This window comes from Benincasa hispida, unplaced genomic scaffold, assembly GCF_027475165.1.
Source record: "Benincasa hispida cultivar pf3 unplaced genomic scaffold, pf3_genome.v1.1 HicScf1280, whole genome shotgun sequence".
Classification (NCBI taxonomy): Eukaryota; Viridiplantae; Streptophyta; class Magnoliopsida; order Cucurbitales; family Cucurbitaceae; genus Benincasa; species Benincasa hispida.
In genome coordinates this window covers 1-23546 of record NW_028325610.1, presented here as the reverse complement: position 1 = coordinate 23546, position 23546 = coordinate 1, and the positions used below count along the sequence as shown (strand labels likewise).

At 37.6% G+C, this 23546-nt stretch overlaps 1 non-coding gene and 1 pseudogene across 1 annotated transcript; one reads left to right on the top strand and one right to left on the bottom strand.

The window, feature by feature from the left end:
- Positions 1 to 2832: 2832 nt before the first annotated feature.
- Positions 2833 to 4761, bottom strand: LOC120079869 (sugar carrier protein C-like; annotated as a pseudogene).
- Positions 4762 to 23139: 18378 nt separating this feature from the next.
- LOC150031364 (small nucleolar RNA R71) lies at positions 23140 to 23243 on the top strand. Its single transcript, XR_016525886.1, has one exon. It is a non-coding gene; the product is annotated as a small nucleolar RNA R71 (small nucleolar RNA).
- Positions 23244 to 23546: the final 303 nt, after the last annotated feature.

Genomic DNA, 23546 nt, shown 5'->3' with positions numbered 1-23546 from the left:
GTTGATAATGAAATCGGAACACAAGTTATGAGCTTCCGTAAAAAAAAATAATTTGAAAAAGAATTAAAAATAGGGAGAAAGTTATTAAAAAAAACCTGTAACAAAAGTGAAACAGAAAAACTTCCAAAAAATAGTGAAAAAAAGGATGGAAAAAGAAATAAAATTAAGAAATAAAATAAATATGTAAAAAAGAGGAGAAGAAAGTTAAAAAGAAAAGAAGCAAATAAAAAAACAAAAAGAAGAAAAAAAAAGGCATGAAAAAAAAAAGAAAGTAAAAAAAATTATTAAAAAATTATATGGAGAAAAAGAAAAGTAAATAGAAAGAAAAAAATAGTTGGAAACAAATAAAAACAAAATTAGTAAAAAAAACCATTGAAAAGGAAAAAAAAACAAAAACAAAAATTCAAGAAAAGGTAAGGAAAAGAAAGAATAACATGAAAAGATCAACAAAAGAAAAATACCTAAAATTCTTTCCTTTCTTATTCCAACTGCCACCTACCATCTTTCTTAATCCTTCCCTCCCAAATCTCTCCCTCTTAACTTGCATCCTCTCTCACTCATGCTCTTGAGTACCGTGAGGATGGTGAAGGAAATCGGACATGAGGATCTCTAAGAACAATGGACTGATTGTTCCAAATTCCATTCGCATTTGAACAATAACAATTACAGTCATAAAACGGAAACTTACAGGTCATGTACAATACGAAATTACAACATGCTTAACAATGAGATCAAGGGAAAGATTATACATACCTTTGAAGACTCATGCTTCAAACTCCCTCGATCACGAACGCTCATTCAATTTCCAAGACAATAACACACGAATGCTCGAACACAACGACTGCAACACCGCATGATCAACAGCAAACACGAACTCAGTGAACGACCTCCAAAACCTCGAACTCAGTCGAGTTGAGTTAGACACTACCAAAATGGCTACCTTGGTAAATTCTATTTTTCCTTATTTTTCTATTTTTGTAAACCAATCAAATTATATTAACAGATAATAACATGGTTTTTTTTATATAAAATGTGATTTTTCTTTTAAAAAATGGGTCTCGATAGTAGAGATTTTTTTCTAAATTTTTTTTTCAAGAAATTCCTTTTTTTTTATGTGAATGGTTATTTTTTTAATGTTAAATTTTGGATCTTCAATCAAATATTAGAGATAAACAAAATTTAATCCTATGGATTTTAATTTTTCAGTACGAATGATATTTTTTTTATAACAGACTTTTAAACGAATCAAATATGTTGTTCATCTTGAATGAGGCTTTTAATGATATAAATCAAATATTCGAAATAATCAAGTTTTTTTTACATGTATGCACAAAAATAGGAGAGATTTTTTTTTTAAAAAAAATACCTATTTTTAACGTGTATGCACAAAAATAGGGGATATTTTCCTTCTTTTAGTGTGCATATGAGATTTTAGTTTTTTTTATAAAAAAATCCTACTTTTAATGTGTATGATTTTTTTCTTAACGATAAATTTTAGATCCTAAATCAAATATTAATCAAATATTAGAGATAGCCAAAATTTTAACATATTTAATATACATTTTTTTAATGATTTTAATACAAAATTACACCATATATGGATTTTCATTGATTTTCATGTATGAGTTCTTTTAATTAAATCAAATATTAGAGATAATATAAATTTAAACCATTCAAATATAGATTTTCATTAATTTTCACATGTATGGGTTTTTTGAATGATATAAAATACGTTAATAATATCAAAGTTCAGGATATTTTATATTTTTAAAAATGTTAAAAAATTGATGAGACAAAAAGACTATATGTATAGAGAGAAAAATAATATATATAATCACGTTAAAATTTTTTAAAATTTTAAAATATTATATTTAGTTATATTAAATTAAAATAAAATTTCACAAAATAAAATAAAAAACGTAAAAATATCAAATCTTTTAGGATTTTAAAATCTTATGTTTGATCATCTTAGAAGAATTTTTTAAAAAAAAACTCATTTTTTATTATCTTTTAATCTGAATGTTTTTTTCTTTCTTAATAATCTATATGTGAAATGACCTAAAATATCATTGTAACCATCTATTGAAAAAGACAAAAGGAAAAACCAAATGTTTTTCCAGTATAGATTTTCAACAACATTTTCATAAAATAAAGATGCCGATATTTTATCAACGTCAAGATTTTAAATCCGTGTTTCTAACCTATAACTATTTAATATTTAATTATTTCTATAATTAATTTCATGTGGTATATCATGTAAATAAAATATTTCACAAACTAGTAAAAAGCAAACTGTTTTTCAAAAATAGTAGCATTATATATTGTTATAGATTAGATTTTATCCTTTTTCTATATTCAAATTTTAAACAAAACTATACTGATTTTTTTTTCTCTTTATTTCCCCCCTCTTTTTGCTCCTTTATATTTGAGATTCTCTTGATATTTCCTTGTCTTTCAGTGATTGGATTAATCATTTCATTTTTTAATTAATTAATTAACTCATTCAATTTGTAAATTTGATATCAATATTGAAGATATTTGGGTGAATTTGATTTATTCGATTTTTTTTTAAAAAATGACTATATTTCATCTTATTCAAACTGTCAAGTTTATTTTTATTTAAAAAGGAACAATTGTTGAGAGAAAATATTTTGAATAAATAAAAGTCTATTTGAGAATTTACGAAGCAAAATAGTTTTTGAATTTACTTCTTAGCATTATGTTATTCAACCGTTGAAAAACACCATCAATTTAGGGTGGCATTAAAAACAGAGAAAACAGGAATTAAAATTGGAAGAGAATTTTTATTCCATGAGAATAAAACCATATACAAGAGTAAAAGTTTAGAAATAACAAAAAAAAAAAAAAAAGAAGCTAACATGGTAAACAAATACTAATACTATAGAAGGAAAACAATAGTGCAAGTTATAAGGGTTTGGACTTCAAATCCTAAACTTGGGGACGGACTTTAGCACATTCTTGAGGCATATATCTACTCCAAAACCAATGTTGTCTCCAAACACATGACATGTCTTCAATTGGAATACCTTTTGTCTTCGGCCAGAAGAAATAGATGAATAGAGTTATCAACGCTACAAAAAAAGCAAAGAAGAAGAACAACCCAAATTTCATATGGCAAAGCATGGTGAGAAAGATTTGAGCAATCAAAAAGGTAAAGAACATGTTCACTGAGACTGTTACACTTTGAGCAGCTGATCGGATTTCAAGTGGAAAAATTTCACTTGGAACCAACCGTCCCAAAGGTCCCCAAGACCATGCAAAGGCTTGAACATAAACACATATGAACAACACCACGACACCCACATACCACTTGGGTAGATAAGCTACCTCACCAGAAACTCCAAATTTCCAAGCAATAAACACAGCCACCAAAACCTACAAATACAATTTTACTAAAATCAATACAATCAAGGAAGAAAATGCTTTTGAAGAAAAAGAAATAACATTCATTAGTTTAATAATTAAAGAAAACTTTAAAGATGCTAAAGAAAAAATGTACTCACCTGAAAAAAGTAAGAAAAGGATCCTCCTTCCCCACTTATCGGTGCCATAAACAAATACAAAAGTCGCCAGAGCATTAATACCACCAGTAATGACAGATGAAAGAAGAGAAGCATTGTCTCCAAAACCAATGGTCTTGAACAACACAAGAGCATAGAACATGACCACATTGATACCGGTCAATTTCTGGAAAAATGGGATTAAAATTGATATTACCAACGATGGCCTATTTTGTCTCTCTCTCAAATTCCTCCAAGGATGCTTTACTGCTTAGCAACCATACTCGCCGCCACAATATCTTGAAATTCTGCCTCTACATCCTTCTTGGACACACCACGAATGCATTGAAGCATGGCCTTTGCCTTCTCTACTTCGCCTCTCTCCAACATTGAGTTTGGAGTGTCAGGAAGGAATGGAGCTGAGATAGTGATGAACAATGCAGGCACAACTGCACCACCCAAACTTACTCGCCATCCCTATCCACCATGAATATTAGCAGTACCATAGTTGACAAAATTAGCCACTAGAATACCAATTGTAATAGAAAGTTGAAAAACAACATTGAGAGAACCTCGATATTTATATGGGGCCATCTCTAAAACATAAAGTGGAATAGATTGAAGTGAAAATCCAACCCCAATACCCAAACAAATACAGCCAATAATGAGCATGGCTATGTTTATAGCTGCCGCATTAACGATAGCACCAACTAAGAACACAAAGCTTCCAAGAAGCATGGACTTCTTACGACCAAAGGTTTTGGTGACCCAAGAGGCTACAAAGGAGGCCATAAGAGCAACCAAATAAAGAGAAGAAGTGAACATAGTAAGAGTAAGACTATCAAACTTGCAATATTGATTGGTAAAAGTGTCCAAAGCTTCTTTCTGATAAACAAATGGAAAAAATTCTTGCAAAAAGGGAGTCATGGAGGTGACACCACCTGATTGACAAAAGCAAAAAATAAAAAATTGAGTGAAGACAGTAAGGGGAAGAGAGAACAAACAAAGAGAGAAAAGTAAAAGGAATTTGAAGCTAAATAATTACCGTAGATACTGATGTCATAACCAAAGATTAGCCCGCCCATGGCAGCAACAATGCAAGTTATCAACACGTAACAAGTGAGCTCTCCTTGATAGTTCTTTATCCCGTCTCCTTCATTACGACTTAGCTGGAAACCACCGCCAGCCATCTTAGTAGCTGAGACTAGAGAGAAAAAGTCAAAAAGTAGAAGAACTTGGTTAGTATGATTTATGGAGAGAAAAGAGACTGAATGAATGTGAAAAAAGATGTGATGCATGGGAGAATATATACTCTAAATATTTCCCTAAGTTTTTAGAAATTCTTTTCCTATTCAAAATCCGTATGTGGTTGAATTAAGACTATATTAGGAATAATAAGATGTTTAGGCCATTAATTAGATAATTATATCCATATTAATTTAATGCGTTTAAAAAGATAATTATGCCGAAATTCCAATTCCTTTTTTTTCTTTTAAGTTTTAGCTTACAAATAAAAATAGTTCGAGACCATAAAAACTACATGGGCTAAATTCTCCATGCAATTCAAGAAATCATTCGGATACAAAATAAATTTGATAATTTCCTAAAAGAAAAAATAGTTTAAACCTTCTACTTTTTTAAAAAAAAATTAATTAATTAATTAATCCATATTCTTTTATCTAATCTTTTCAAATAAGTTCATAAACTTTAAAATATATTTAAACTTTTAATTTTATATTCATTTAGGTTCTAAATTTTAAGAAGTGTCTAATAGATCTTAAACGTTCAATTATTATGTGTAATATATCTTAAAATTTTTAGTTTAATATATAATAAATATTTAACCTATATGATGTATGTTTTTAAATTCACCAATCTTCTAAAAGTAAATTTGAAATTTTATGATGTTATTAGACTTAAATTCAATTTTGTATCTCATAAGTCAATTACCAACTAATTTTTAAAAATATAATATATCAATTACCAAATACAAAATTGAAAGTTCAAGACCTGTTAGTTACAATATAGCGATTTTTAGACATAAAATTGAAATTTCAAGAAACTTTAAGGGGCTGTTTGAGAGAAAGAGTTAGTTATTATAGTTGGGTTATAATTGTTTGTATTTGAGGTGTAAATTATTTTAGTTTGGGTTATAATAGTATGTGTTTGAGGTATAAACTATTTTAGATTGAGAAGAAACCAGTAAACACTGCATTCAAGAATAAAAAAAATGATGAATGTAAATTAGTAAAAACTGTAGCAAATAGTAAATACTATAACAAATGGGGGTTTTGAAATAGTATTGACTATAGCTAATTGGTATTTACTGTATCAGGAGATGGTTATTATAGTCTTAGGATAGTCTTTACTCCAAACACCTTTTGAAGGTTTATGATCCAATTGAGAAAACAAATGAAAAAAAAAAAAAAAAAAAACCATTATACATATATACACAATATTGAATTTCAGTTGACATGTCACATTTTCATTGATCGACATTGACATTTCCATCATATTTGAAAAAAAAAATCATCAAAGACAAAAAAATAATGTGACCAATATGAATATAAATAATATCGAGCATTTACACTCATGTCAAGAGCATAAAATATTTATATATTAATTATTTTGGTTAAAATACCATTTTGATCCTCCATACTTTGAAGTTTGTTTACTTGTAGTCCTCATAATTTCAATTGTCTAATTTTAGTCTTCATACTTTCAATAAATCTTAAATTTAGTCCTTCAAAGTTATTTTTACCAAAATGTATTAAATAACAACAATAATTTTCATACAAGAAAATAAAAATACTGGTGCGACGGCTTTGCTTCATCTCCAAAATATTGTTTTGATGGTGCTTCTTGTTGATAATGAAATGGGGACACAAGTTATGAGCTCCGGTAAAGAAAAGAAATTTGAAAAAAAAAATTAAAATAGGGAGAAAGTTATTAAAAAAAAACGTGTAACAAAAGTGCAACAAAAAAAACTTCGAAAAAAAAGAGTGAAAAAAAGGAAGGAAAAAGAAAAAAAAAAGTAACAAATAAAAGAAAGATGTAAAAAAAGAGAAGAAAGTTAAAAAGAAAAGAAGCAAAAAAAAACAAAAAACAAAAAACAAAAAGAAGAAAAAAGGACATGAAAAAGAAGAAAGTAAAAAAAAAATTATTAAAAAATTATATGGAGGAAAAAAAAGTAAATAGAAAGAAAAAAACTAAAAAAAATTAGTAAAAAAATCAATGAAAAGTTAAAAAAAAAGTTAAAGTAAAGGTAAGAAAAAAAAAAGAATAACATGAAAAGAATAACAAAATCTTGGATACTGTGAGGATGGAGACCTCCATTATCCGTGACGGATGGTGGCATTGTGAAATCCGGATTTCAATTTTCCTACTTAAGCAGGTAATTATGGGAAATTACTAAGTGTAAGTTAAAACCTATGTTGAAAAGAAAGAAAAAATTCTAAATGGAATAGATTTTCCTTGAGTAGCTTTGAGTTGAGTCTTAACTAGTGAAAATTTGGCTAAGTGTGAAGTCGAAAGGAACCATGCGTTTGGTGTTAGGAAGCATTAACGCATGAGATAAGGCTAAGTGTAGAGGTTGAAAGAAATTAAGTATTGAAGTCAAGGGCAACCATGCGTGGAGCCTATGAGGTTTGGATGCATGTTGGCCGAAGCGTTGGGAAGAGGCATTGCTCAAAGGTTGCTCATGCATTGAGGCTGTATGAGCAAGAGCGAGAGAGCTAGAGTGCAAGGTGTGGGGTGGACGATCGTATAGCTATGGGCAACTCTGAGCGTTGCACTAGACGATCATGTTGCTACAGGCAGCACTAAACAATGTGAAGTGATGCGCTAGACGATAGAGCTACATGATAGGTGATGACACTATACGATCAGTGTAATCACTAGACAATAAGCATAGAAGTTAGACGATAGCGCTAGACAATAGCACTACACGATGGCGCTACACGATGAGTGTGAGCACTACATGATAGGCAGAGCGCTAGACGATAGGCATTGCGCAATAGACGCAAACGCTGGACAATGACGCTACACGATAAGCAGACGCACTAGACGATGGGTAATGCATTAGACGATGGCATCAGCACTACACGATGGAGCTATACGATAGGCACGGGAGCTATGCGATAGGCTATGTGCTGAACGATGAGCATCAGTGAGATCGTTATCAGCGAAAGATACGCGATAGTGAGATCATTGAGAGCGAGAGATCACTAGAGATGGAACTATGCGATGGGCTAGGCACTAGACGATTGGCAACAGCGAGAGGGCTAGATGATGGACGACAGCAAGAGGGCTAGATGTTAAGCGACAGTGAGAGATTCATTAGACGATGGAGTTATACATGAAGTGCAAGAGCTGAACGATGGACTAAAACGATAGGCCAAGTTTCTAAGTGGTGTTAAGGCTTGCGTTATGCAAGGCTGATGAGTTCACCCGGATAAGTGGTTGAACAGAGAGGAGGTTGAGCTTGAGTTAGTAAGAGCTGGACGAATAGAGTTTCATGCAAAGAAGATTTATGCAAGAGGAAGACAACTCAACTTCATGCAAGTAGGTTTATGGCATGGAAGTAGGTGAATGGTAAGGAAGAAGGTGGTGGCAAAATATGGTGCAAACACTCCAAAATAGGAGGTGTCTTGGTTGAGGCCTTGTAAGATGAGAAGGATCGGTTCCTTTGGCCTATAAATATCACCACAAGATGTTTCTTCAATTCATAACCCGAATCCTCTTCAAAGAATATTAGGAAGAGTGTTAAAAGGTAGATTTGGAGGAGACTATGTGTTGATCATGAAGGGCATGCGTTGGTGCAAGACCATGCGTTGATCAAGAAGTTCCAAGAGGAGATGCTGTCGGACAATGAGATCTAGAAGTAGCATCAACTTGGGATGAGGAGTTCTCCCATAATACTCCTATGTTTTAGGTGATTCTAGAGCCATCGAAAAGTTGAGAGAGTTTAGTTTTCAAGATAGGGCTGCTAGAGAAGAATCTCCAAGGAATCAGGCTGAAGAGTGAAGAAAAGACAGAAGGGTCAAGCTCTCAGGTAAGCTTGGGTAAGTCTTGATGATTTGAGAATTTCGGCCAAACTACAAAAAGTAATGAGCTAATTTTTTAAGGTAAGCTTTTTGAGACATTTTAGAACATGTTTGTAGAAGGAAGTATCTCGAAATATGACGTGGAACTATGAGTAATCTGAACTTAAAGTTGAATATAGAATTTAGGGTTCAAAAGGGAGCCCGAGGAAACCAAAGAACTTCTAGAGAGGAAGATTCCTACCTTACCAAGGTGAGTGGTAATTTCCTTTCAGTTTTAAGCAAATCTTATGAAGCAGCTCGACGGAATTGAAGAAATTCTGACTAAGCTATATGGGGGGCTTGAATGGTGAAGTATGTGTTCGTGTATGTCCTATAGATCTCCCCGTTGTTGATTGGAAATTGAAAACGGATATTCGAAAGAAACGATTGCTTAATTACAGTATTGATTTCGGGATCTGTATATTTTGTGGTAACTGCGTATATATATGCTTATTTTATGTGAAACCCATATTTTCATTTTCCCTACTTAAGCAGATAATTAAAGGAAATAACTAAGTGAAAGTTAAATCCTAAGTTGGAGAGAAGGAAGTTTCTAAGTATTGAATAGATTTTATTTAAGTAGTTTGGAGTTAAGCCTCTACTAGTGGAATTTAGCTTAGTGTGAAGTGAAAAGGAACCATGTGTTTGGTATTAATTCATGAGATAAGGCTAAGTATAATATGAAGCCGAGGGAAATCATGTGTGAACTTGTGAGGTTGAACGCATGATTGGCCAAGGCATTGCCTAAAGTCACCCATGCGTTGAGAATGCATGAGCGAGAGCGGAGAGAGTGAGATGTTAAGTGCAAAGCGCTAGGCAGACGATCGTGTAGCAAATGAGCGGCGCTACACGATGAGGTAGGCGATCGTGTAGCAAATAAGCGGTGGGGTAGGCGATCATGTGGAAAATAAGCGGCGAGGTAGGCGATTGTATAGCAAATGAGCGATACTATGTGATGAGGTAGGCGATCGTATAGCAAATGCACGAAGCTCTGCGATGTGCTAGACGATCGTGTAGCTTTAGGTGGTGCTACACAATAGAGCTACACGATAAGTGCGAGTGCTAGATGATAAGCGTAGATGTTGGACGATAGCACTAGACGATAGCACTAGACGATAGTGTTAAGCGTTGAGCAGGCACTAGACGATGAGTGTAGACGCTAGACGATGTTCGGGCACTGGGCAATAGACTACATGATGGCACTACATGATGAGTAGATGAGCTACACAATAGGCAGAATATTAAGCGATGGGCGTTGTGCGATAGACACAGACACTGGGTGATGACGCTATGCGATAAGCGAATGCATTAGATGATAAGGCATCGATGCTAAACAATAGAGCTAAACAATAGGCACGATAGTTAAGCAATAGTCTATGTGCGATATCGTTTACTAAACGATTGAGCTACACAATGGGATGTGGGAGCTAAGCGATGGATGCAAGAACTGCACGATGGAGCGGTGCTGAGGCTTGCATTATACAAGACTGATGAGCTCATCTGGACAAATAGTTGTACCGAGAGATTGTTAGACTTGAGTTAGTAGGAGCTGGACGAATTAAGTTTCATGCAAAGGAAGTCTTATGCATGCGGAAGACAATAAAAGTAGGTGTGTGGCATAAGAGTAGGTGAATGTCAAGGGAGTAGTTGGTGGCAAAACATTGTGCAAACACTTCAAAAGTAGGAGGCGTCTTATATTGAAGGCTTGGTAAAGATGATAAAGATCATTTCCTTTGGCCTATAAATACCACCACAAGGCGTTCTTCAATTCATAAGCCAAATACTCTTCAAAGAACGTAAGGAAGAGTGTTAGAAGGTGGATTTGAAGGAGACCATGCATTGGGAGTAAGATCATGTGTTGATCATGAAGTTCCAAGAGAAGGAGATGTTGTCGGGCAGTGAAGTCTAGAAGTAGCATCAACTTGAGACGAGGATTTCTCCTAGAATACTCATGTGTTTGGAGTTATTCTAAAGCCACCTGAAAGCTCTAAGAGTCTAGTTTTCAGGGTAGGACTGCCGGAGAAGAATCTCCAAGGAATCGGGCTGGAGAGTAAAGAAAAGTTAGAAAGGTCGAGCTGTCGGGTAAACTTGGACCAGTCTTGATGTTTTGAGGATTCCAAGCTTCCTAAGACATTTTAGAGCATGATTATAGAAGGACGTACCTCGAGATAAGGCTTAGAACTATGAGTAAACTGAGCGTTAATTTGAATCTGGATGTTAGGGTTCAAAAGGGAGCTTGAGGTGATCAAGGAACTTCTAGAAAGGAAGATTCCTACCTTACCAAGGTGAGTGGTATTTCCTTTAAGTCTTAAGCATATCTTTTAGAGTAAATTGTATATGCTTATGTTATGAATGAGTAAATTAGCATGTGAATGAGATTATGTGATCAAGATGGTCAAGGGGGTCAATAAACCTAGTTCCTGAGCCCGAGTGGAACCTCACGGGATGGTCAGGGGACTGGAGGTCTAGTTTCTGAGCCTGTAGGAGGAACCTCGTATGGGATGGTCAGAAGGCCGACGGGCCTAGGTTCTGAGCTCATGAGCGGGGAACTATTTGCACATAGAGAACAAAGGGAAACACAAGAGAGTAAGCGTTTATGATTAGTAACAGTTAACTATCTACCGTGTGTGTAGATAGGAGTTGAGACCAGACTCATTCAAAGCAGAGGTTTGAGAATTAACCTTGTATTTATTATATGCTTGTTTTTATGAGTTGAAATAGACTCTAGAAGTTGCTTACCACTCACTGAGCTTTGTGAAGCTCATTTTTTTATTTCATGTTTTTCTTCCCAGGTAGTGAAAAGTGAAGAGTTTTAGGGTGCTGCTAAAGTCAAGATCTGCCACAGCCACAGTTACACTTCTGGGGTTTTAAGAGTTGTTCTTGTAAACTTTGTAGTTAAGTCTTGGAGTTGTATAAACGTTACATTGTTGTAATAAAATGGTCCTACTCAATCAATTGTTGTTCATCTCCTTGACTTAAAATTTACTGAGTGTAGTAAGGTAGAGATGGGTAGTAGGTATCACAAAAGGGTGGTATCTGCAGTCCCTCACACCTCTCCTCGGGCTCAGAGCGAGGTGTGATAGCTTTGTATCAGAGCATAAGTTTATGGGAAAGATGAAGAATAGTTGATACCAGTTTGGTATCAAATCATAAGTTCTTGGAAACCGAAGGGTTGAGTTAGAAAACCTAACGTTTGAGTTCAGTAAAACTAGAGGGAAGTGTGGTAGAGTAAAGGTTTAAAGAGAAACCTAAGAATTAGCCAAAGTAGACTAAGAAGAACAGCAAAAGTGGCAGGACCTAGCAGGCGACCGGAGCTGGAACTCACAACGCTACTTGAAGACCTACCAAGGAAGGTAAGAATGAATTAAATTATTCTCATTTAGAGTTTGAGATTGAAAAGCTATTGTAGATAGTTTGGTTCAATGACTAGCTAAGAGATGGCTAGGAGAAGTATCGCTGACAAAATAAGGAGTTAATATCAGAGTAGCAGTGGAAGCGTGGTAACAGAAAAGGTTAAAAGTTTACAGCAGTGGTTGTTGTGAAATCTTAAACCAGAGTTAGTTCGAGTAAATTTCAAGCACGAAATTTTCTTAAGGGGGAAGAAAATGTGAAACCCGAATTTCCATTTTTCCTACTTAAGTAGATAATTAAAGGAATTAACTAAGTGAAAGTTAAATCCTAAGTTGGAGAGAAGGAAATTTCTAACCGTTAAATAGATTTTCCTTGAGTAGTTTGGAGTTAAGCCTCTACTAATGGAATTTGGCTTAGTGTGAAGTCAAAAGGAACCATGCATTTGGTATTAACGCATGAGATAAGGCTAAGTATAGTATGAAGTTGTGGGCAATCATGTGTGAACTTGTGAGGTTGAACTCATGATTGGTCGAGTCGTTGCCTAAAGAAGCTAATGCGTTGAGAATGCGTGAGTGAGAGCGAAGAGAGCGAGATGTTGAGCACAAGGCGCTAGGCAGACGACCGTGTAGCAAATGAGCAGCTCTAAACAATGAGGTAGGTGATCGTGTAGAAAATAAACGATGAGGTAGGTAATCGTGTGGCAAATAAGCGGCAAGGTAGGCGATCGTATAGCAAATGAGCGATGCGCTAGACGATCGTGTAGCTTTGGGTGGCACTAAACAATAGAGCTACAAGATAAGTGTGAACACTAGACGATATGCGTAGAAGCTAGACGACAGCACTAGATGATAGCGTTAAGCGTTGAGCGGGCGTGAGACGATGAGCGTAGATGCTAGACGATGAATGGGCACTGGGCGATAGACTACATGATGGTGCTACACGATGAATAGATGCACTACACGATAGGCAGAATACTAAGCGATGGGCGTTGTGCAATAGACATAGACGCTGGGTGATGACGCTATGCAATAAGCGGATGTGTTAGATGATAAGGCATCAGTGCTAAACAATGAGCATGGCAGTTAAGCAATAGGCTATGCGCGAGATCATTTACTTGAGCTACACGATGGGGCGTGGGAGCTAAGCGATGGATGCAAGAACTTCACGATGGAGCGGTGCTGAGGCTTGCTGTTCATTGCTATCGTGATTTGCTCTAGGAGTGTATTGTATAAAATAAATTGGAAAAATAAGTTCTAAGTACAAGTGGTCCGTTTATGCTTTGATGCGTTTCAGTGGTTGTAACGCATTGGGGCGTTAGATATATGCACAGATGCACACAACTCCTACTAATGACGTTCAAGTTTTCCTAGACCAGACCCAAAGTATAAATCTAATTTAGATTCCTGGTAAGTCCAGGGTCGAACTCAGGGATTCAGTTAACCAAACGCAGACCTTGCGTTGTATCTACTGTAGAGGTTTTCCTAAATGAATGTGAGAAATGTATTATTTACACTAAATTGTTGTGCCTGTGCAAGAAGATACAAAATAGTTGAGTGGTGAATGATGGATCATGCGAAAATGATGTTTAAGATAAGTGGACGCGTTGGTCTAAGATGAGTGTAATCAACTAGGATGTGATGTGAATGAGATGGGATGGTTTGCTTATCTTTTGTTTATGCGTTAGACTTTGTTCAACATTTCTCAACACGAATAACATAAAAAGCCTATCTCTAGGATGCATGCGTCTAACACAAAATGCAATAGACACCAGTAAGTCTATCTCTAGCTGTACTAGGCATCCTACTTAATACAGCTTAGTTATTCTTTCGAACAATCTAAGTTAAAGATGCTTTTACCAATTTGTCAAGTTGGCTTGAGCTTTAAAATGAAGTTGTGCATAAAGTATTAATGCATTCAACATAAACAAGAAATAAACAATGGCAAGTATGATGGATCAAACATATGAAGTTTATAAAGAAATAGAGAGTCTTTACAAAAGAAATATTTAATCAAATGGAATGAAAGTGATAAATGAGAGGAAGGAAACTAAGTCAAGCCAAAGAATACAATCTCTTGTATTTCTTTGGCTCAATCTCGTTGTCTACAATCACTTGTTTAGGAATTGGATGAAGTGTCTTTCTCAAGATTAGCTTCCTCCCTGACAGACAGTGGTGGTGGTTCTCAACCCTTCTGATCGTCTAGCACCACAACACAGCCTCTACAGAACTAGGATTATGACTACAATATATAGAGAGTAAGGCTCTTGATAATTTCCCCAACTTCTTAACTCTGGAGAGACTTCATCTATTTATAGGCGTTGGTCATGTCCACTTGGTGAATGGGCAGCATTAAAGTCCATGTCCTGGTCATCATTAAAGTCCATGCCCTGGTTAGCCGCTTGACTCTCGGAAGCTTTTCAGATGCCGCCTGCTACTTGGAAGCTTTTCAGACGAAGCCTGCTACAGGTGCCCATACTTGCAAGTGGTGATGTGATACAATCAGCCTAGATCAATGTATCTTCTCTGCATTAAACTCCCTCCGACGCATGGCCCATGCGTTAGGGCTTTTCCTGCGGCACTTGTCTAATGCGTTAGCATTAATTCTCGTGTTGAAATCCTGCAATACAATGCGTTAGTGCCGCGATATTTAGTAATAAAACTTCTTTTGTATGCGTTTGCTAATGTTTGAATAAATCCATGTGTTTCTTCTAAAAATGAGGAGAATTTATCATTAAAAATCTTAGTTGTTCCAACTTAAGAGCAAAAATAACTTGTATTTCTACAAGTTATCACAACCCCCAAATTTGAACAATGTTTGTCCTCAAGCATTCCAAAATAATTCTTCATTATCTCCTTTGTCTTAAGTGTGCAGAGTTCGCCTCTCATCATATTCAGTCATAAGCTTGAGATAAGAGTTTGGAAAATATAACTCATATTGACTCTTTTCTTAAAAGGACTAATGTTTAGTTTCAGGTGCAGCAGGCCTTTTATCACAACTCCTTTCATCTCTCAAAACATTCCTTTTTTTTTTCTAAACCAGCAATGCGTTAGATGCTCTTTTTACAATAAATTCCAGATAAAAAGAAAAGAAAATTATGAACTTGCCCCCACGGGTGTCATGCGAGCATCCAACTACGGGTGAGAACCCTTCACAACTAAACTCATATCTAATATTCATGCATTTCAAGATATAATTTCTTCAGACTAGATAGAGGAGTTTTATAGGACGCATTGGTCTAGGAGACTTAACTTCGTTTTGGCTTGCCCCCACAGGTGTCATGCGAGCATCCAACTACGGCTAAGTGCCTATTCCAACTAAACTCATGCCATTTTAAGGTTTTTCTTTTGAAGTAATGACAGAGGAGTCGCGTTTAATATTTTTCTTATTTTTTCCCTTTTTCTTTATGATGTATTCGTTTGATGCGTCTTAACTCGGATTTCTCTCATCCCCAAATTTGGAGATGAGCTATACTCATCCCAAATTTGGAGACAAGCTAAATCCTCATTGCTAAAAGAGAAACAAAATTTCAAAAAGGCTTTGAGAGTGTGAAAGGAGTTTAAGACTTAAAGCTTGCACGTGTTAGAAAGTAGACATAACCTTTTTAGAGAATTTTAGGCCTTGTTGATTTTCCTAACGCCTACTCTATACTTATAGATTTCATATAGTTGATATCATTGAGGAAAGGTAGAGCATAACACTTAGAAAATATCTAAAGAACAAAAATCAAGTATGCCAAGGTCAAACGCAAGGAACAAAATGATAGGAATTTCTCATTCATTTTCATAAATTCACATGAAGTAAACAAACAAGTCAAGCAGATACAAAAGAACAATTAAATCAAAATACAAAAATAACCGAACACACCAAAACTCTATTGTGCTGGCGCGTCATCTGCGTTCTTCCTCAGGGTCTTCATCCATAAAACACAAGGGGTTTCTAAGATGGGCAGGTAGTGGAGGCAGAGCAAACATTCCAACCAAGACCTGATTGATGTATTGCGTTGTGTAAACAAATTGGTCTTGCACCCGTCTTATTTTCTGCCTTAGATAATCCCTTAGAACCCGATTCTGTTGCTAAAGACCTTTGATAGACGCGACCAGTGGTCTGAGCTGATCACTGATAAAAGTTTTCAACTCTTCTAAGTCTGCACTACATTGAGGTGGTGTTGGTTCTTCATTTCTTCCAACTGGGTCTTTAAAATTTGCTGCGCTGCTTGACCCTAGCCCAGTTGGCTCAAAAATTATTGAAGGAGGCACAAAGTTGGGAATTGGACTTGGTTGGGGCGAAGGAAGGGAATAAGGGATGTCCTGATCTATATGAGTTGGTTCTTGGTGCGTTTGATCAGGACTCCCTTCTGGCGGGGCCAATGGTGAGTCATGGAAAGTAAGATTAAGGGGTGGTTGTGCTTCTTCAACCGGAAGTTCAAGCTCAGCTTCATGTTCTTCGTGCTCTGAAGCTTCATCGCTGTGTTCAACAAACTAGACGCGTCTTCTTTTGGGGGCCCGTTTGGATGATTGAGGCTTGATTGCCACTTCCTTGGTAGGTAAGGCAAGTTGATGCGGCAATCTGCGATAAATGCCTTACTAACTTTATGTCTATCAAGCCATCGATATCTTCATGATCATCCCTCAGAGGGATACCCCCACGTTCACATAGTGCACAAATCAGCCATGAAAAGTAGAGTTGCCCTCGTGGCTTAGTCTTGATGGCTTTGATCCGATCCCTTATAATTCTTCCAACGTTCAAAGGGATGCACTGCATGATGTAATAGGTAGCCAGGACGTGTTCCTTTGATAATGTCTCATCATGCGTTGTAGGCATGATGCTCCGTTTGATCAAGTAATACCACAAATTCGCGTTTGGAGTTAAATTCTTGGAAGCTAACATTTTTGCCCCGTTTCTCGATGTTTGCCATTTGCTTCTAGGTTTGGCTATCGTCCTTAACGCATCTTCTAATTGGCTTGGCATAGGCTGCTCCAAGATGCGATTTCCTTCCGCGTCTGGATTACTGTCAATGTTGAACACTTCGTTTATTTTGTCAGCTGAGAAACACACTAACACCCCATCAATAAAAGTTGTGTTCTTCTCCGTATCAAACTCACTATTGTAGAACATGTGGACGAGGTTGGGCCAAATACAGGTGTGCCCAACGCAGAACTGATTCCTCCCCAATGCGTTTATTGTCTCAGTTATGTAAATTGGCAATGGGTGACGTCAGGGAAATAAGCTCTTTTCTACGAGTATGTCACTAAATTGACGCTTTCTTCCTGAGGTCTTCTTAGGTAATGCATCGGTTAACTTGCATTTTCCTGCTGCATGCTCTTTTGCTTCCCTTTCCAATTCTCTCAATTCATTCTCCAATTCCCTTTGGAGATCCGTCTTCCTTTGCCCTTGCCTTGCAGGCTGGTAGTCCTCCAATTCTTGCTCTAGTGCATCGTGCTTTGAGCTGTTTTCATGCGTTGCACCCTTAGGTCCGGATGCAGATTGCTCATCTTTTTCTTCCTCCAATATCAATCTTCTTGTTCTTGTTACTCTTTTTTATTTTAAAGGCCCTTCATCGCGTCGGATGGGCGTGGTTGAGACGCATCAGGGCCAATTCTCCCTTCTCTATTTTCTTCTTCCCTTTCTTCTTCTTCTAATTCCTCTTCAAGAATCATAGCATACCGCTCCACTTCGTCTAACTCAATGATGCGTTAGGTGGGTTTGAACGCATCACTTGCTCTTCCTCTTGGCTTTGATTGAGGGATGCCAAGATCGCACCAAAAACCTCTTGCTCGTCCAATCGAGCCAATTCTGCCAACTTTTCAAGATTGCTCTCTGACGCAGGACTGTCAGAGGGTGGTATGGGTGGAGTAAATAGAGGGGTGCCCACTAGGGTATGAGGCATTCCAGGGGAACATATGAGGATGGGTGAATGAGGTGGTTGGCTCGGGGAAGGTGAAATCGAAACAGAGGACGAAGAATAGGAGCTTACCGGTGAGTCGTTCCCAAAGCTCATGGTCTAGTTCTGGCTATCTGAGGCGGGCGAAATTGTGGCCGAAGAAGCTCGAGCGAATCGGAAGCGAGGGAGACGGAGACGTTAGGTTTTTTTCATTTTTTTTTTGTTTCAGAGAGCTCGAGAGTGAAAATGAAGAAGAAGAAGGCTTTGAATCGTTGGTTCATTTTATAGGTTGAGAGAGGGTTAGTGGCTAACGTCAGGCAGCGCCTGACGTCTGTAATAAATGTAAAGCTGAAGGGACATCTTGGTTATCTAAATACTTGAGTGTTTTTGTGTTCTCAAAACACGTCCCTTCAACTGGGCCATGCGTTAGACTTGCGTCTAACGCGTCCGTTATTCCCAACTTGATCATACATAACTTTTAAAGAAAAATAAACAAGTTTTCAATTTTTATAAAAGTAAAAGCAAAGAAAAATTAATCTTAAAACAACCAAACAAATAACTCAGCAAACTCAAACACATCGTAAAATACAGAATGCAAAAAGACAAGGATAAAGGAAGTGTCCCTGGAATATATGGCGATGCAAACACAGGGATACTTTGACGGGGGCCTCAACTGGCTTCGCATAGTGCGAGAGATGACTTTTGGCATTCCAGTCCATCTTCAAAGTAAGGCTTCACTCTTTGGCCATTTACTTTGAATGCGTTGGTGCCATCTTCTCGTGTTATTTCCACAGCTCCATATGGGAAGATTGTCTTAATGATAAAGGGTCCTAACTACCTGGATTTTAATTTTCCTAGAAACAAACGCAAATATGAATTGAACAATAAAACTTTTTGGCCAACAACAAGTTCTTTCTTACTAAAGTGTTGTTCATGCCAACGCTTTGTCTTTTCTTTGTACAACTTGTTGTTCTTGTACGCGTTCAATTGCCACTCCTCGAGCTCGTTCAGCTGAAGTTTGCATTGAGCACCCGTGGTGTCTAAGTTCATGTTTAACTTCTTAACTGCTTAAAACGCCTTGTGCTTCAACTCTAAAGGTAAATGACAGGCTTTTCCAAATACAAGAGAGTATGGAGACATACCTATAGGGGTTTTATAAGTAGACCTGTAGCTCAGAGTGCTTCATCCAGTCTCTGTGTCCAATCCTTTCGCATTGCATTGACGACTTTCTCTAGGATAGACTTGATTTCTCGATTTGATACTTCTGCTTGATCATTTGTTTATGGGTGGTAAGCAGTGGCGATCTTGTGCTTGACATTGTATTCTGCAAGTAATTTAGAAATGATGCGATTAATGAAGTGCATACCTTTGTCGCTTATCAGGGCTCTTGGCGTTCCATAGCGTGTAAAGATGTTTCTGGTAAGAAACTTAGATACAATGGACGCATCATTCCTAGCACAGGCTACTACTTCTACCCACTTAGATACATAATCTACTGCAAGCAGGATGTACTGTTGGCCACAGGATAGGGGAAAAGGTCCTATAAAATCTATGCCCCAAACATCAAATAGTTCAACTTTGAGAATATTGTTCAAGGGCATTACGTCCCTTAAAGAAATATTCCTGGTGCGTTGACAGGGGTCACATTTTCGAACAAACTCCCTCGCGTCTTTAAAGAGGGTGGGCCAAAAGTATCCGCTTTGAAGGACTTTCACTACAGTTCTTTGCCCACCGAAATGCCCTCCGTACGAAGAGTCATGACACTCAACTAATATGCATTGTGTCTCCTCCTTCGGAACATATCGATGCATTATGGAGTCAGGGCCTTGTTTATATAGAAACGGTTCATCCGAAAAATAAAACTTGTTGTCATGAATTAACTGTTTCTTTTGCTAAGAGTTGAAGTTTAAGGGAATTGCTTGGTGGTTAAATAATTGACTATGTCCGCATACCAAGGTTCCCTGCCTTCAACTCTAAACAGGCTTTCATCAGGAAATGCGTCCTTGATTTCACTTTCTTGGGCTTGCATTTCTTGATTCTCTAGCCTGGACAGGTGGTCAGCCACCTGATTTTCTGTTCCCTTTCTATCCTGGATATCAATATCAAACTCCTGTAGCAATAACACCCATCTTATCAACCTTGGATTCGCGTCCTTTTTGCTCATTAGGAATTTTATGGTTGAGTGGTCGATGTATATGGTGGCTGACGCACCAACTAAGTAAGACTAAAACTTTTCAATACCAAACACTACAGCCAAAATTTCTTTTTCAGTAATGGTGTAGTGTTCCTGAGAATCATTTAATGTTTTGGATGCATAGGAGATGGGGTGTATCAAATTACCCTTCTTTTGCCCTAACATTGTTCCTACTGCCACATCACTTGCATCGCACATGGGAATAAAGTGCTGCGTTCAGTCCGGTGCTATCAGTACTGGTGCTATCATCAACGCATACTTCAAGGCTTCAAATGCGTCAGTGCAGTCTTCATTAAAGTCATAGGGTCGGTTCGCCTCTAGTAATGCGCTCAAAGGTCGTGCAATCTGAGAGAAACCTCTAACGAACCGTCTATAGAAGCCAGCATGCCCTAGAAAACTTCGTAAAGTTTTAACATTCGATGGTGGTGGAAGTTTTGCTATGACATCTATTAATCTACTTCCAAGCCAGCCTTAGATACTTTGTGACCTAAGACAATTCATTCAATCACTATGAAGTGACATTTCTCCCAATTTAGCACCAAGTTTGTTTCCTCGCATCAAGTGAGGACGGCCTCCAAATTATCTAGGCATGACTGAAATGAGTCTCCAAAGATTGAAAAATTGTCCATGAAGACTTCAACGGTCTTTTCTAGGAAGTCAGAGAAGATAGCCATCATACATCTTTGAAATGTCCTAAGTGCGTTACACAGCCCAAAGGGCATGCGTCTGAATGCAAATGTTCCAAAGGGACAAGTAAACGTAGTCTTCTCCTGATCTTCCGGATCTATCAGAATTTGGTTGTAACCAGAGTATCCATCTAGAAAACAATAAAATTCTTTGCCCGCAAGTCTGTCAAGCATTTGATCGATGAAAGGAATGGGGAAGTGGTCTTTCTTAGTTGCTGCGTTGAGTTTCCTATAATCCATACAGATGCGCCCGCCCGTGACAGTCCTCAAGGGTATGAGTTCAATATTTGTTGTTGACTATCACGGTCGTTCCCCCTTTCTTGGGAACGCATTGGACTAGACTTACCCAGCTACAGTCGAATATAGGATAAATAACTCCCGCGTCTAACCATTTTAGAATTTCTTTCTTAACCACTTCTTTCATTATGGGTTCAACCTTCTTTGAGGCTCGATTGACCCCAACTTCCCTTGTTCCAGCCTAATCTTATGCATGCAATAAGATGGACTAATGCCACGGATATCTGCAAGCATCCAGCCTATTGCACGCTTGTGCTTTTTCAGCATCTGCAAGAGAGATTGCTCATTAGGCTTTGTAAGATTTGCAGAAATGATCACAGGTAAAGTGTTGTTGGTTCCGAGGAATGCATATTTCAAGTGTCTAGGTAACTGTTTCAACTCGAGTTCTGGTGGTTCTTCAAGTGATGGACGCGTTGGTTTTGTCCATCGCTCACTCAGACTTGGCGGCTCTAATTCTTTCAGGTTCTCCTCCAACGCGAGGACCTCACATACATGATTCTCTTCTTCAGGCAACTCAATACTGTTTAGTTGACAATCTTCACTATCTAGGAACTTTAATGCATTGAGCACATTAAACTTCACCTCCTCATTGTCCATGTGCATAGTTAATTCGCCTTTATACACGTCAATTAAAACTTTCCCGGTAGCTAAGAAGGGGCATCCAAGGATAATTGGTACCTCCCTATCTGCTTCAAAGTCCAAGATAATAAAGTCTGCTGGGAATATGAGATTGTCAACCTTCACCAGAACGTCTTCAATCTTCCCTTCTGGGTACTTAATTGTTCTATCAACAAGCTGAAGAGTAACAAAAGTAGGTTGTGCTTCGTCAATCCCCAATTTCTTAAAAATTGAAAGTGGCATGAGATTAATGCTGGCTTCTAGATCGCATAACGCATGACTCACATCCAATCCTCCTATCGAATAAGGAACTGTGAAGCTCCCAGGGTTCTTCTGCTTCTTTGGTAGATTGTTGTTTACTAATGCATTACACTCCTACGTTAGCGTTATTACTTCCTTCTCGCTGACTCTTCTCTTCTTTGTCAAAATGTCCTTAAAAAATTTGACATATGTTGGTATCTGCTCCAAAGCCTCTATAAGTGGAATGTTGATATACAGCTGCTTTAGGACGACTAGGGAATGGTGCGTTCAAAGTCACCTCAGGCTTTCCCGCGTTAGACGTACTGGGTTTTGAATGGCTCGTAATCTCGAGCATTCTTTCTTCCTGATCTATTGAACGTGTGATGCGTTCTTTCAAAGGACTGCTATTTCTTGGATTCATTCTTCTTTCTTCAAGAGCTCTTCCACTTCACAACGTCACCGCGTGACATTACTCCTTTCCATTATTGTTCCCAGGTGTTTCAGTATTGCTAGGTAGAACTCCAGGTTGCCTGCTTTTCAACTCGCTCGCTATTTGCTCTATCTGGATTTCCAGGTTTCTGATAGATGACGCCTGAATTTTCAGCAACGCGTCATTCTAGGCTATGTACTCCTTCAATAGGTTCTCAAGCGGAGATCCTAAGCTCGACGCCTGTCCTCCTCTATTAAAGGGTTGTTGATGTTGCTGATGAGTTTGTTAAAATGCAGGTGGCGGTCCATTCCTTTGCTGATGGTTCGTCCCTCGATGGTGCTGCTGATTATTTCCTCCTGTCCAAGAAAAATTCGGATGGTTTCTCCATCCAGGGTTATATGTATTATAGAATGAGTTTTTTTTGATGAAGCATACTGACTGAGGGTTTTGTGGACATTCAGCATAGGAGTGAGGATCTCCACAGCCCACACAGCTAACCATGGGCTGCTCAAATGCCTCTACCTAATTCACCTTCTACTGATTTGATGCGTTTCCCAGCGTTATATTCTGTAGAAGGCTAGTCATCGTAGCCACTTAAGCAGAAATGTGGCTATTGCGTTGGAATCGATAGAATTAACGTTCTGAGATCTCTTCTTCCTGTCAACTCTTCCATTATACGTATCATCCACCCATTCCATATTGTGTTTAGCAATGCGGTCTAGTATCTCCTTAGCCTCAGTGTAAGATTTGTCCATAAGTCCACCAGCTGCTGCTGCGTCTGCTGCCAATCCTCTATTCAGTCTTCCATAAAACGTCACCATTTGGATAGTTAAAGGTAGTCCATGGTTCGGGCAATTCTTGACCAAACCCTTAAAACGCTCCCATGCAGCGTTTAAGGTCTCAGCATCTTCTGGTTCAAAGATCATAATCTCTCGACGCCTCCTCACGTTAGTGGTAGGTGGGAAGTATTTTTGCATAAATTTTTCCACCAACTTCCCCCAGGTGGTGATTTCACCAGGCTCTAGTGAACTCACCCATTGTTTTGCGTCATCACGCAAAGAATAGGGAAACAAGGACAACCTAATCGCCTCTGGGGTGGGAATCACAAATGAATTACACATTTCCAGGAAACGCTTCATGTGGGTGTGAGGATCTTCACCATGACCACCCCCAAATTGTCCAACAGTTTGGAGCATTTGGAGCATAACAGATTTCATCTCGAACCTGGTTCCATCCGGCGTTGG